This window comes from Oncorhynchus kisutch, linkage group LG12, assembly GCF_002021735.2.
Source record: "Oncorhynchus kisutch isolate 150728-3 linkage group LG12, Okis_V2, whole genome shotgun sequence".
Classification (NCBI taxonomy): Eukaryota; Metazoa; Chordata; class Actinopteri; order Salmoniformes; family Salmonidae; genus Oncorhynchus; species Oncorhynchus kisutch.
Genome location: NC_034185.2, coordinates 41080754 through 41095767, shown reverse-complemented (window position 1 = coordinate 41095767; position 15014 = coordinate 41080754).

Sequence of the window (15014 nt, the reverse complement as noted above, 5' to 3'; positions counted from 1 at the left end):
TTGGCAGTACGTCCAACCGGCCTAACAACCGCAGACCATGTGTAACCACACCAGCCCAGGACCTCCACATCTGGTTTCTACACCTTTGGGTTCATCTGAGACCAGCCATCGAGCTGATGAAACTGTGAGTTTGCACAACCAAAGACTTTCTTCACAGATTGTCAGAAACCGTCTCAGGGAAGCTCATCTGCATGCTCGTTGTCTTCACCAGGGTCTTGACCTGAATGTAATTTGATGTCCTAACCGACTTCAGTTGGAAAATACTCACCTTCGATGGCCACTGGCATGCTGAAGAAATGTGATCTTCACAGATGAATCCTGGTTTCAACTGCACCGGGCAGATGGCAGATAGAGTGTAGGGCATCGTGTGGGCGAGCGGTTTACTGATAAAAAATATGTAAAAATTTACATTTATTTATCTAGGCAAGTCAGTTACGGCCTACCCCAGCCAAACCCAGACGACGCTGGACCAATTGTGTGCCACCCTATGGGACTCCCAATCGCGGCAGAGAGAGAGAGCGAGAGAGAGAGAGAGAGAGAGTTAACATTGTGAACCGAAAGACCCATGCTGGCTGTGGGGCTATGGCATGGGCAGGCATAAGCTACAGACAACGAACACAATTGCATTTTATCAATGGCAATTTGAACGCACAGAGATACCGTAACGAGATCTATATTCATCCGCCTTCATCACCTCCTGTTTCAGCATGACAATGCACAGCCCCATATCGCAAGAATCGGTACACAGTTCCTGGAAGCTGAAAATGTCCCCAGTTCTTCCATGGCCTGCATACTCACCAGACATGTCATCCATTGAGCACGTTTGGAATGCTCTGGATCAACGTGTACCACAGCGTGTTCCAGTTCCCACCAATATCCAGCAACTTCACACAGCCATTGAAGAGGAGTGGGACAACATTCCACAAGTCACTATCAACAGCTTGGTCAACTCTATGCAAAGGAGGTGTGTCGCACTGCATGAGGCAAATGGTGGTCCCACCAGAATACTGACTGGTTTTCTGATCCACGCCTCTACCTTTTTTTAAAGCTATCTGTGACCAACAGATGCATATCTGTATTCCCAGTCATGTGAAATCCATCCAGGGCCTAATTAGTTTATTTCAATTGACGGATTTCCTTATATGAACGGTAACTCAGTATAATCTTTGAAATGATATATTTTCTCAGTGTAGGACCAACACCAACTAGGTTGGATATATGAGTTGGATATATGCAAAACAGTTGTGACTGAATGCTGGACTGGGTTATTGATGGAGGAGTGTTTCAATTGAGCCTTTTCAATGGTTTATCAAACAATACATTTGCTAGATGAAAAAGTGGAAAGATTTATTCATCACCAGTGGTAAAAGGACTGACAAGGTAACTCCTCAGCCGATCTCCTCCCCATCACAGCTTCTGCATCTGTCACAGCCTCAAAGCAGATGTTCCTATGAGGAGGGGCACAATTCAGACACCCCCTAACCACCCTACCCCCACCCGTTAATCCTGATACCCCCAACCCCTGGAACCTCTTATATCCACTTCATTACCTCTCATCTACAGACTATATGAGTGGGGTGACACCGATGTGTGACTCCAACTGTTAGCTTTACTGCACAGTGCTTCATATGGGATGACAACCTGCCCTGTTATAAATGACTGGCTTACAATAACATGCTGACAGGGGAGACTGGGCTAACAGCAGGACTGGGTTATACTTGCTGGGCAGAGACCGTGTGGGACATTATGTACAGTAGTCTACATACAAATGTATAATCTGTTTCATAGTGATGGTACAGATAAGAGACATGGTGGTATAATGGTAAAAATGACATGTCGAGTAAATATGTTTCATCCACTGACTTTCCCTTTCCAATACATTTCAAACATTGACCATTTACATTGATCATTTCTTAATGAAGTTAACGTGCTTCATTGAGCAAAGACAAGGACATCCTGGAGGGGAAACGTGCAGTTAGACCCCCTGGTAGATTACATCACTGTTTTTTCCATTGGGAGAAAACAAGAAAGAAGAAAACGAGAAAGTTGTTCCAATGAATCAGAGTTTATAGACTGTGGCTTTCTTCTAATGATTAAAGGTCTGACATTTTTTTTAATTAAACCTTTATTTATATAGACAAGTCAGTTAAGAACAAATGATTATTTACAATGACGGCCGACCCCAGCCGAACCCTGACCCGGATGACGCAGGGCCAATTGTGCACCGCCCTATGGGACCCCCAATCACAGCTGGTTGTGATAGAGCCTAGAATTGAACCAGGGTCTGAAGTGATGCCTCTAGCACTGAGATGCAGTACCTTAGACCTCTGGGCCACTCGGGAGCCCAAAGCAATCAACACGTCATCTTCTTACAGTGTTTAACATCAGAGCAAAATCACCCCTTTGGAAAAACACACACACACACACACTCACACGATCCATGTGAGTCAGGTATGGATACACAGAGCAGCTTTACTTCTCTCCTCAGTTGATTAGCAGGGTGGTAAATCGGGCATAATCGGTCATGGCTCGTTTAAAAAGGGATTCACGTTTCATAGCTCTCTCTTCGTTAGCAAGCATCTCTGCCTCCGGCCCTGAGGCTATTCCAGGACCGAGATAAAATCCTCAAACGGAACTTTCTATCACCTCCCTCCTGCACTGCCAGGGGGAAGAGAGAACGGCAGCAGGGGGATAACTGCTCTCTGCTGGGACTGTCTCTGATACACACACACGCAAGCACAGACACACACGGCCCATGAGAGATTTACTGTACAGTCACCAGGCCCTTTGAAACAGTCCTGTCAAGGCCATAACATAGACAGACAAAGTAAGAGAAGAGAGAGATGTACTGCACTATAACTAAGAGCAGAGGTGACATTGACAGTACAGCACAGATAACAAGAATGCTATGTCAGTTGTGAATGTACTATCAGGGTCATGCATGCCTGGTGTTGCCATGTGAAACAGGCAGGTTTGAAAAAGCCATGAAAAGAAAAATAAAGTGGGGTTGTTTGACAGAAAACATTGTAACTGGGCAATGTGGAATAGGTGAACTGTATTCTGTATATGCTGGCTGCATTAGCATTTGTTTGCTGGAGTCTGAACATGTTCAGAATACAGTACATGCACCATGAATTGTATGCATTTCACATGGCACCTAGTTAGCGGTGAGCATCCGGTTCCATCAATGTGCGGTGCAGCCAGCACGCGAGTAATAAGAAGAGTATTTATGAGCTGCAGTGGTGTCACTGACATAGACATAACCTATTCATGAATCTCATGAAGGAATCACAGCTACCCTCCGTTCCAATCTCACAGGTGACAGAGGGAGGAGGTGGGGGGGGGGGGGGGGGGGGGGGCGAGAAAAAGAGAGAAGAGAGAAAGGAAGAGAAAGGTGCAGAGAGACACCAGGGGAGGGAGAGAAAAAGGGGAGAGCGATAGAGGAAGCGAGAGCAATTACGGGGACAAAAAGGAGAGTACTTCAATAAACCTGGGTGCCTGGGTTCTCTTCCACACATAGGGTAGCTTAAACCTGTGCTCTGCATATCAACGATGCAGACACTGCAGCGCTGGAATACACAATCTACACAGACAGCAAGCCCAACAGGCCCCATTCCATTATTCATCTACTGCACAGGAGCGGATAGGGAGGAAAGCGAGCTTGACACGGCCCTGGTTAAAAAGGACAAGACATGGAGTTTCACACATCAGTGAGGAGCTTTCTCTCTCTCTTTTTCACCCTCTCTCTGGTCTATCAGGCCTCAGAAAGACATTTCCCACAAAGCACTGTTCTAAGATGTTAAACAATGATAAAACACTGACAAAAAATTACTATAATTCTGCAATCAAAAATAACTCAAACTCGCAATTCACTAAATCAACCATTTTGCAACAGATAACAATTCATATTAAGACCCAGAAGAACAGGGTAGCATCCCTAAACTGTGATATGATCCAGTCCTGGTAGCTACAAGCCATCAAAACAAGGCCCTAAGGTGCATAGAGGCAACGTCCATCTGCAAACACTATCACTATACACAGTGGAGCTATTTTTCAGTCACCAGGTAAAGGTGGGCGGCGGCACGTGTGCAGAAACACAAAGGGGGGAGCTGCAGGAGTCCCTCCCATCTCCCGGGCAATGGCAGATGGCAGCCGGCTCTGACTGTGTCTGACGCAATGCCTCCAAGGACGCACAGCGACCACCTCCTTGAGGTTTATAAGGACATAGTGTGACCCCCTACCGGAGGTTTATCATGGTTTATAAGGACACGGAGTGAACCCCAACCCAAGTGCCTAATCCTCATCTGTGACTGTAACAAAGGGGACCCTCTGAGATTAAAATGTGATCGAGGCAAAGGTTACCTACACACTTCTGTGATCCATATACTGGACTTGACATCGGCAAAAAAAAAAGGTCCTAGACATTGACACTGAATGACAGTTGTCTATTTAATAACATTAACTGTAAAATAGGGGGGCAGGATGACACCACCCGACCCCAGTCTGTGTACACCACCCTTCTCTGTGACTCTCTTTCTGGGCCCAGGGCCCATTATCAGTGCGTTAAACCTATTAATGGAAAATTGATCATAACTAATCAGCTATTGCTAGGTTAAGCCAGGCCACTGTCTGCTGAGTAGTAAGGTTGAATGTAGGGGGCCAATAACTCCACAGCGGAGCCCAGCGTCGCAGCACAGGTTGGAGCAGGCAATTAGTACCTTTCTGAGTGATGAATGGTCCTTAAGTACAGGGTTCCTCGCAATCCGCCGTAGGCTCATCACTATGGGGACGGCGAAGTCCACCTCAGCGGCCGACTGGCCTGTTATTAACACGGGCAGTATGCACACTCCGCTCAGCCAGGGTTAGATTGTTAGCCTGGAGGGGAATTAGCCATGTGAGCTGCTAAGTAGTAATAAGTAGCACTTTCTACTGCTTATACATTCCAGGGAGGGGTCAGGGGTCACAGCTAGGGCTGTGGTTAACAGACATGGGGTCAACTGGCAAGGTCAAATGCAGAAAATGTGATTAAATGTCCTAAGGAGGGAGGGAAAATACATCATAAGGTTATTTCCATTCAGACAAAGACTGATACAAATCAATACAAATAAGATATCATAACCAGGGAGACAGAAACAGAGATGAGGTGATCACTGAGCAGGCAAGGGCAAATACCCCAAAATTAAACAACGTTATTGCTCTGCCTGGGCTTGTAGGAAAAGAAGACAACCAGAGGAGACTCAGAGTCAGAGGCTATTTTACAGTCAGGCCAAGAAGAAAACCGCATAATGTTATTAACCCTGTAATAACTCATTGACTTATTGCTGTTTATTATTGTTTGTCATTGGCATATGCTCTGACAGCATATTTAGTCACAATCAATCAATTCAAGCAGATGTCACAAAGTGCTATACAGAGACCCAGCCTAATACCCCAAAGCAAGCAATGCAGATGTAGAAGCATTGTAAAATTCCAAATCCACTCACACATCTGAGATATGATTGTTGCAGATGCATGGCAACCGTTGAATAAAGCTTTGTAAAGCTGAATAAAGAGCAGTGATACTAGCAAGAGCAGTGTGCGGGTTTCTGTCACAATGCATTGAAAAGCGCACACAACCTATTATATTGATATGTCTTAGCCAAGCCTGTATATGAATAGGATTGTTGAAACTATTTTATTTCAGAGTGAAAGCAGGGTTACAGTAAGTGTTTTCCACAGTCACAAACACAGGAAAATAATGGTCCAATTACTTCGACTGTGTGCAAAGGTTTTCTGTCACGCATCCCGTTCCACCATTTCCATGCGTACAGTATGTGAAGGTGTGGCCGTGCAACAGGGTGAGGGAGAGACAGAGAGGTACTGGACTAAGGATTGAGATAATGCCAATGATGATACACTTGGGTTCAACATTACAGTGACTCAGTCAGTAGCTATTCTGGAAGTAACCAAACTCTCCCACCATTTCTAAACTTTTTTTTCTGTCATTCGAAAACATGGATTCAATTTAGTTTGTGGCCAAACCGGCTGTGGAGAATTTTGCTTGCCTGGACACATTCCTCAGGCTTCTCCCACCCTCTGATTATTAGAGCCCTGTGTGTGTGTGTGTGTGTGTGTGTGTGTGTGTGTGTGTGTGTGTGTGTGTGTGTGTGCGTGCGTGCGCGCGCATGTGTGTGCGTGCGTGTGCGTTTGTGTGCGTTTGTGTGTGTGCGTGTTTGTGTGTTTGTGTGTGTGGACATGTGTGTACGTGTGCATACATGTGTGTGTTTGTGTGTGTGCATGCGGTAGATAAATCATGCGTTGAATGACCTCTCTTCCCCGTCATTACATAGAGAACAGAACTGCTGTCGCTAAAGGTATTATTAACAATGGTGTAATATGGTGTAGATTAGTAATAGTGCAATAAATCAGTCTAGTACTCCAGTAATCAGAACGTTAGGACCACAAACATTGTCTAAAACTTAACTGAACACGACTTCAAAGATGGCAGACAGTGGAACCATATCATTAGGTTACTACATAAGCATCAAAGAGGATTGAGTGGATCATATCTTGGGCTTTGGTTAGATTGTATAGAGCCTGGTTTCCAGGCCCTGGTCTCTGCGGGCAGTGTCTTCTCCATACTCTTGTCATGCTCCCAATCCTCTTAACCCTTGTGTGGTGTTCGGGTCTGTGGGACCCATTTTCAATGTTTACCAAAAGAAACCTGAGACTCATTGACCTTGGCTCATTTTCTGCGAAAAACATGTAAAATAACACATTTTCATTTAGTGCACACTGTGCAACCCCCTACACATTTATTTTACATACGTGGTGTTCGGGTCCACTGGACCCTAGGGTAATAAAAGTGTGAAAAGTGTGTGTGTAGGTGAAAACAAGTAAAAACGAAACAAAAAGGTTTGCTGTGAGCCTTCACTCTGTCTTCCTCCTCCCTGGGCCTGTTGTTTCAACATAGCACCAAGAACCTGTCTGTCTCTCTCCCTGTCTCCCGCTTTTTAGTGTGTGAAACTACACAATTTCTTGCGGGAACCTGCACAATGTAATTACAATACATTATTTCAATACATTATTTCAATACATTGCAAAACATTCAGTATTTTCCCACACTCTACCCCAGCCCGCTGCAAACTGAGGGAGGGACACAACAAATAAATAGCTTTGCAAGTGTGGGCCCTTATCACAATCAAACAGTATGGCAAAAATAATCTCTGGTCAGAGGGCCTTAGAAATTATTTTTGCAGAGAGAGATGCTAGTGTGGAAGGAGCATCCTTCCACTTTGGAAGATGAAGAATTTTATGAATATAAGCATCATGTCTCTGTCAATTTGGAGTCTGACAGTGAGTTGGAAGAAAAGGATGAGATTGACCCTCATCAGCCCCAGGACCAGCCTGTCAGCAGACAGCCCCAGGACCAGCCCCAGGACCAGCCCATCAGTAACCAGCTCATCTGCAGCCTGCAGGAGGAGAAATATGGATGTCAAAATTATTCTTGCCCAAGGAATGAGACACCCCGAAAGGCTGCCAATGTGATAAGGATGCAACCAGGGCCAATGTGGGTGGCAGGACATAAAGTTTTCTTTTGAACTGTTCATCCCAGATACAATCCAGGAACTCATTCTGGACTGCACTAATTTGTAGGGAAGGAGATGGACCAAACTCATTTATAACAATACTTTGGGGTTCTTATCCTTGCTGGTGTTTTCAGACCATCATTAAGTTTTCACACAACACAAAAGTGGTAGGCTTGATCACCGACAATGATGGGACAGCCTACAGGGAGGAGGTCAGAGACCTGGCAGTGTGGTGCCAGGATAACAACCTCTCCCTCAACGTGATCAAGACAAAGGAGATGATTGTGGACTACAAGGAAAGGAGGACCGAGCACGCACCCATTCGCATCAACGGGGCTGTAGTGGAGCAGGTTGAGAGCTTCAAGTTCTTTGGTGTCCGTATTACCTATAAACTATAATGGTCCAATCACACCCAGACAGTCTTGAAGAGTGTAAGACAACACCTATTCCCCCTCAGGAGGCTGAAAAGATTTGGCATGGGTCCTCAGATCCTTAAAACGTTCTACAGCTGCACCATCAAGAGCATCCTGGTTGCATCGCCGCCTGGTATGGCAACTGCTAGGCCTCCGACTGCAAGACACTACAGAGGGTAGTGCCTACGGCCCAGTATATAACTGGGGCCAAGCTCCCTGCCATAAAGACCTCTATACCAGGCGGTGTTAGAGTAAGGCCCAAAAAATTGCCTAAGACTCCAGCCACCCTAGTCATAGACTGTTCTCTCTACTACCGCACAGCCAGCGGTACCGGAGCGCCAAGTCTAGGTCCAAGAGGCTTCTAAAACAGCTTCTACCCCCAAGCCATAAGACTCCTGAACATCTAATCAAATGGCTACTATTTACATTGTCCCCTCTCCACATTTTTACTCTGTTGCTACTCTCTGTTTATTATCCATGCATAGTCACTTTACCTCTACCTACATGTACATATTACCTCAATTACCTCAACTAACTCGTACCCCCGCACATTGACTCTGTACTAGAACCCCCTGTAAATAGCCTCGCTACTGTTATTTTATTGTTGCTCCTTAATTCCTTAATTTTTATTTTAGTTATTTATTTTTTACTTCAATTTATTTTAGTAAATACTTTAACACTTTTTTTCTTAAAACTGTTGGTTAAAACTTCTTTTGGGATATGGGGCAGTAAATTGCAAGTGCATATGGGGAAACCAGATGGAGGAGCCCCTGAGAAGAACCAAGGGATGCAGGTTGTCCTGGACATGACACAGGGACTCCGTGGCTACATCACATTTTTACTTCACACAAGCTGGGACAGGGGCTCTTCAAGAGGAAGAAGACAATGGTTAGAACAGTAAAAAAACAAGCCAGAACTCCCACCTCATCTGTTGAATACACGGTTTGTGTTCACGGCCGACACGTCCGTAGTGTCCTACGTGCCAAAGAAATGCAAAAATGTGGTACTCATGGGAATCCAGGAACATCAAAAAACAGAAATCATAATGAATTACAATGCCACAAAAGGAGGGGTGGACAATTTAGAGAAGCTGGTGACTGGCTACAGCTGCAAAAGAAGAACCCTACGCTGGCCACTTGTGATATTCTTTCACATCTTGGACATCTCGTCGTACAACGCGTTTGTCATCTGGATGTCGTTGAACCCAGATTGGAACAGAGGGAAGCTCCAGAGGAGACAGCTCTTTCTCAAGGAGCTGGGCAAGGCATTGGTAAGACCACAAATCCAAAGGAGGAAACATATCACAAGGACCCCAGCTTCTGCAGCCATCGTGAGGAGGATTCAGGAGGAGGATGTTGGTGCCCCATCCGTCCGACCCACAGAACCAACAACTCCAATACCGGAAGTAAGTGTGAGTGATGTTGTTGCATGTGTGTGTGTGTGTCTGACTCTCCTACCTTGGCCTGCTGTAACTATATATATATATATATGTGAGAGTGTGAGTGAGATGTTAGTAAAATTCCTGAACTAAGTGTTTTCATCATTCTAGATTGCAGCCAATAGCAACAAGAAGAAGCGCTGAAATATCACATTTACATAAGTATTCAGACCCTTTACTCAGTACTTTATTGAAGCTCCTTTGGCAGCGATTACAACCTCGAGTATTCTTGGGTATGACGCTACCCAAGCTTGGCACAGCTATATTTGGGGAGTTTATCCCATTGTTCTCTGCAGATCCTCTCAACCTCTGTCAGGTTGGATGGGGAGCATCGCTGCACAGCTATTTTCAGGTCTCTCCAGAGATGTTTGATCGGGGTCAAGTCCAGGTTCTGGCTGTGCCACTCAAGGACATTCAGAGACTTGTCCCAAAGCTACTCCTGCATTGTCTTGGCTGTGTGCTTAGTGTCGTTATCCTGTTGGAAGGTGAACCTTCACCACCAGTCTGAGGTCCTGAGTGCTCTGGAGCAGGTTTACATCAAGGATCTGAATATACTTCGATCCTGACTAGTCTCCCAGTCCCTGCCGCTGAAAAACACCTTCTACACAGTAGAGATAGTGGCCAGGTTTCCTACAGATGTGATGCTTATTGTTTTTCAGGCCAAAGAGTTGAATCTTGTTTCTCGTGGTCTGAGAGTCCTTTAGGTGCCTTTTGGCAATCTCCAAGTGGGCTGTTATGTGCCTTTTACAGTGGAGTGGCTTCCGTATGTCCACTCTACCATAAAGGCCTGATTGATGGAGTCCTGCAGAGATGGCTGTCCTTCTGGAAGGTGTCAGAACAAAACTTACAAGATTATGTTATAATACTGTTATTGAATCAAATGTTTGTTTCATGCAACAGAATAAGGGGTTGTTAGAATGCTCATCTCTGGAAGATTTACCATGTCTTTTGGTGATAGGTACCAGGGAGAGATGACTCCAGAGCCAGACACAATGAGATACTGTCTGTTGTGAATTATAAGTATCTTTCATACTAATCTTAACCTTGTGACCCATTCCATACATCTGTTGTTTGTTATGTTGCCTGAAGGGGGTGTACCTTGTCTATAAAAGACCATTGTACTTTTGTCTCGGGGCTCTCAACGAATCATCTGAGGGTGATTCGTCGACCAGCCATCATTATCATAGAGCACTCAATTGATTGACTATGTATGTGTGTGTTGTATTGACCTGCTTCCTTATTAATAAGAGAATAAAGATTTAGTATAAGTATAACTCTGACTTGTGTGATAAGTTTGTCTCTCCTCATTTGATAGTAAAGAAATGAAACACCACAAAAGGTTTTCCCACCTCCACAGAGGATCTCTAGAGCTCTGTTAGAGTGACCATCGGGTTCTTGGTCACATCCCTGACCAAAGCCCTTCTCCCCCGACTGAAAAAGTCAAGGGGTCAGAATTCTTTCTGAATACACTGTACTGTAAAATCATTACACCTGTAAAAGGTTTCCCCTCCTCCCACACATTGTGTTCAGGTTCAGGTCTAAATGCTGTGGACTCCGCTCTGTGTCTCTGAGCTGGATCAGACAGCTTCCAGCTCTCCAGATCCTGTAGACAGAGTAGCCCGACTCTCTGCTTATTTACTGCCCAGAAACAAATGGCAGCTTGGCACTGGGTGCATTTAACAACCCTGAGGGGGTCTGAAAGAAACGCATTAAGCACAACACGTTTATTCCAACCACCTGTCCTCAAGGGCGACACAAAGAGAGCTACTCTGAATCGCTAGTGGAAAATTCCATAATATAATAGGGCAGGACCAACCGACCTTACAGCATTGCGTTCAAACAAACACAGCGGCTAAATGGAGTGTTTAAATCATGATGATTTGGTGCAGTTTGAGATGAATGGAAGGGTGGCACCGATGGTTGACTTAAAAGCAATGTCTGACAGCGAGACTAATACAGCAGAGAGAGACAGAATATTAAAATACACGTCCATGAAGGCCGAAGAACATTCATTATATAGGAAGGCTCTTTCAATTTCCTGTGGTCCCCGTTTCACTTCCACTGTGTACTAGTAGAGAGTTTGTCTGTCTCTGCTCCTTATCCTTCAAATGCATTCATTGCAAACCAAAATATATTTTGTGAAAAGACCTATACTGTCTTCTGCTCCAAGGTATTCTCAATTAGTCTCTTTTCAGAATAGTAGAATACTGTCAAAAGGCTCCTTGCATGGTCTTTAGGTATGCACATTGTACACTGTAGGTTAAATGGACATCAGGTTTTCAGGCATGGAAATGTTAAACTGCCTCCCTGATTGACAGACAGCTCTCAGGCAGAGTGTGTTTACTGAACCTGTAATTGGAGGAGAATGAGGGGTGCGAGGTAGAGAGAGAGAGAGAGAGGGGATTCTTCATTTCCCTGTTTACTGTGGAGGTGGTGATGATGGTAGATGTGTCGGGTGTGAGGAAGTCAGACTCCAGGAGAACGCGCGAGGAGTCACTAAGCAGTCTGTAATTATTTCTAAATCAATATTGTGACAGGGGCTCTGGAGTGCCAAAGCCCAGCCTGTTGGATTGGACCAGAATGATTCCTGTGGAATCTCCAGAGCTCTGGTGTGGCGGCCATGATTGGATTGGACCAGAATGATTCCTGTGGAATCTCCAGAGCTCTGGTGTGGCGGCCATGATTGATTCACACATGGTACTTTTCAGCAGACAAACAGACAGACAGACAGCCATGTAGTCTCTCTGCCATGCTAACATGGAGAACACTATGGATCAGGCTGCCCTAAGGGAGGATTACATTAGGCTAGAGCTGTGTATATTTGTCTTTATTAGACTCGGCTAGTATGGAGACCGTATCAGACCGGGTTAGAGGTATTCAAATAGGCGGTTAAACGCTGAGCACAGATCGAGATCATGGATGGAAAGGACCAGAAACGCTACTACAATAGTGCTAATTTAGCATAAATGTACTCGTTGAGTAAATGCTATTAACTAAATAAAAATGGGTTTTACAATCCCCTACACCACTGCTGAAACCAATGTTGAAGGGAAATAGCCATATGCTGTGTTCAGTGTTGAAAGATCAGGTCTGAGGCCCATGTTGTTACAGTGATATGTGAGAGTCATATACTATAAGCTGTATGTACATTGTGTGATGAGGTCTATATGCTAAAGGAGCTGTCCACCCAGACTTGACAGATGAGGCCACAGCTGACCATTAAGGAGCTACTTAACTTCTCCTTCTGATTAATCCACCTCATCATTCCTGATTCCGCTTTTTTACTTCCTATAGGCCGCCAGGGCCTGTGGTCATTGCCGGCTACACACACTCGCATGCACACACACATGCACACACTACAGCTCACATCTCATCAGAAATATCGATCAATTAGTCCTGCACTGCTCATTTATTTTAGTCTCAATTAACTATTTCCTCTCATAGCATATTTGGATGTGACATAACCACAGTGTGTGTGTGTGTGTGCGTGCATGTGCGTGCGTGTGTGTGTGTGGTGCGCGTGTGTGTGTGTGGTGCGTGAGTGTGTGTGTGCGTGACCCTGGGTTGACACTGTAGCCATTTCATCAGAACGATAAATTAGCTCTGCATTTATTCCAATCTCACTCTGAGCGGAAGATTCTCAACGCAAAAGATGAGTAAATGAAGTGTTAGGAAGCTGAGATTTCCTCAACGCTATCTGACAGCTACCGACCTGCAGCATAAGGTGTCTTTCTCTCCTTCAGCCTGTGGCTGTTAAGACTAAACCGTTAGCAGACTGCGAGAAAATAAACAATGAAATTACCTGTGAACTAATTCATGTCCTGAAGGCTCTGGTTAATCTTAATTTGGATGACCTGTCCTGCTATGATTCCCTGCAGTCTGATTGACTGCAGCGTGTCCAGCTTTTCACCATGCTTTTCTAATCAAGTTAGCATCGGGGATCAACTCACCGCAAGTTAGTCTTGGCCTGATTGATTTCTGTGATATCTAATGTAGCTGTCGATGACGATGGAACGCCATGCAGTCATCTGATTGTTTGCCACCTGTAAGCTTCTAATAACAGACCAAGTTCATTCTTTCTTTGTAAGATCAACCCACAAACAACACCTGAAAATACATTTCCCAGTTGAAAGCCTACAGATGTAGGATCTTAATATGAGACAGTTTTCTACTGCAGGAAAATAATCCTTCAGCAACAAGAAAGTGTATAATGTGTGTTATAATGAATGGACATTTGTGTAAGGGTTGAGGGAAAATCAAGTCTGAAATTACAAACTTCAGAAGCGTTTTAAAACCTGAAATAACTGCACGTTTTAAATGTCCTGCACAGCAGGAAAGCTCTTGCAACAGGGTGATCAAATGTAGATCCTAAATCTTTATAGGTCTCACAATATAGTAGAACCTGACAGATCCATGACAAATTTCAGAAACATTTCAAGGAGAACTGACACACATTCTTTGAGAAACCTTTAGTGCAACACTGAAGAATTGATTGATTTCTAAAATAAACTATTACTATCAACACTATGAAAGAGACTATGCACCATTTTTGTTCTGTCTTCCATTCTTTTTCAGGGGATGAGAAACATAATGTGTCTGATGGGGCTCAAATGAGCAAAGGTCCTGTCTTTAGCTGATATGTCCAAGAACATACTTCCACATTTACTGTAAACGATAGTAGCATACTGTACAGAGCTCTGTGGAGCTACTGCTTTAATGAGCATGTTTTAGAGGGAGGAGCAGTTGTTCTCTGTCTCTCATTCACACACACACACACACACACTTTTCTCACATCTCACAGCCAAATATATCAAACTGTTATTCTCATCCATAGCCATTCAACCTGACACCTCGAGACATAAAACATACACAAATCATTCACTATTTGCATTACAATGAGGCCCTTCTTGTATTCCTCTTGGCAGATACAACAATTACAAGACTTAACCTCACTGACCGTTCAACCTTGAACAGGCTATACAGCATGTTATCCATTCTAATGAACTCCAATAGGCTGGAGTTATTGGGCACAGTGTATTCAGAAACAGCTTGGGTATAACATTTGACCGGGAGCCGAATTTGGGGGTTAAACAATTAAGAGGATGGTTCAGACTCAATCCTAATCTGTGGCGGAGGGATCTTCCTGATACGTTGGTAATCCAGCCATCACTTGGTCAGCATGACTAAACTCTGATGTCACTGGGGTTAACATCATTAGAGTGAAGGCTGTGGGAGAGCGGACAACTAGTGTCACAGTAAATGTACATTGGGAGACATTCACACTTCCCAAAAGAAGCCTACGTACAAGAGGAAAATATTCGGTGTGAAATGTAGTGTTTATTTACAACACAAAATGTATACATGTTACGTGAGAAGATTGAGTCCCTTTTCTGCTGTGGGAAAAATTTGGCACTATTAAGACCGTAGGAAGCTGTTTTCACTGAGAGAAAATGAGGAAAGCAGCAGACAACACATAAAATGCAGAAACAAAGCTACCAGCATCTGTTTGTTTTCCTGTGTATTCCCTCTGCCAACAATGACAGAGACGCATGCGCTTCCACACATCAAACCCCATCATTTGGCGCCGAGGGCTCA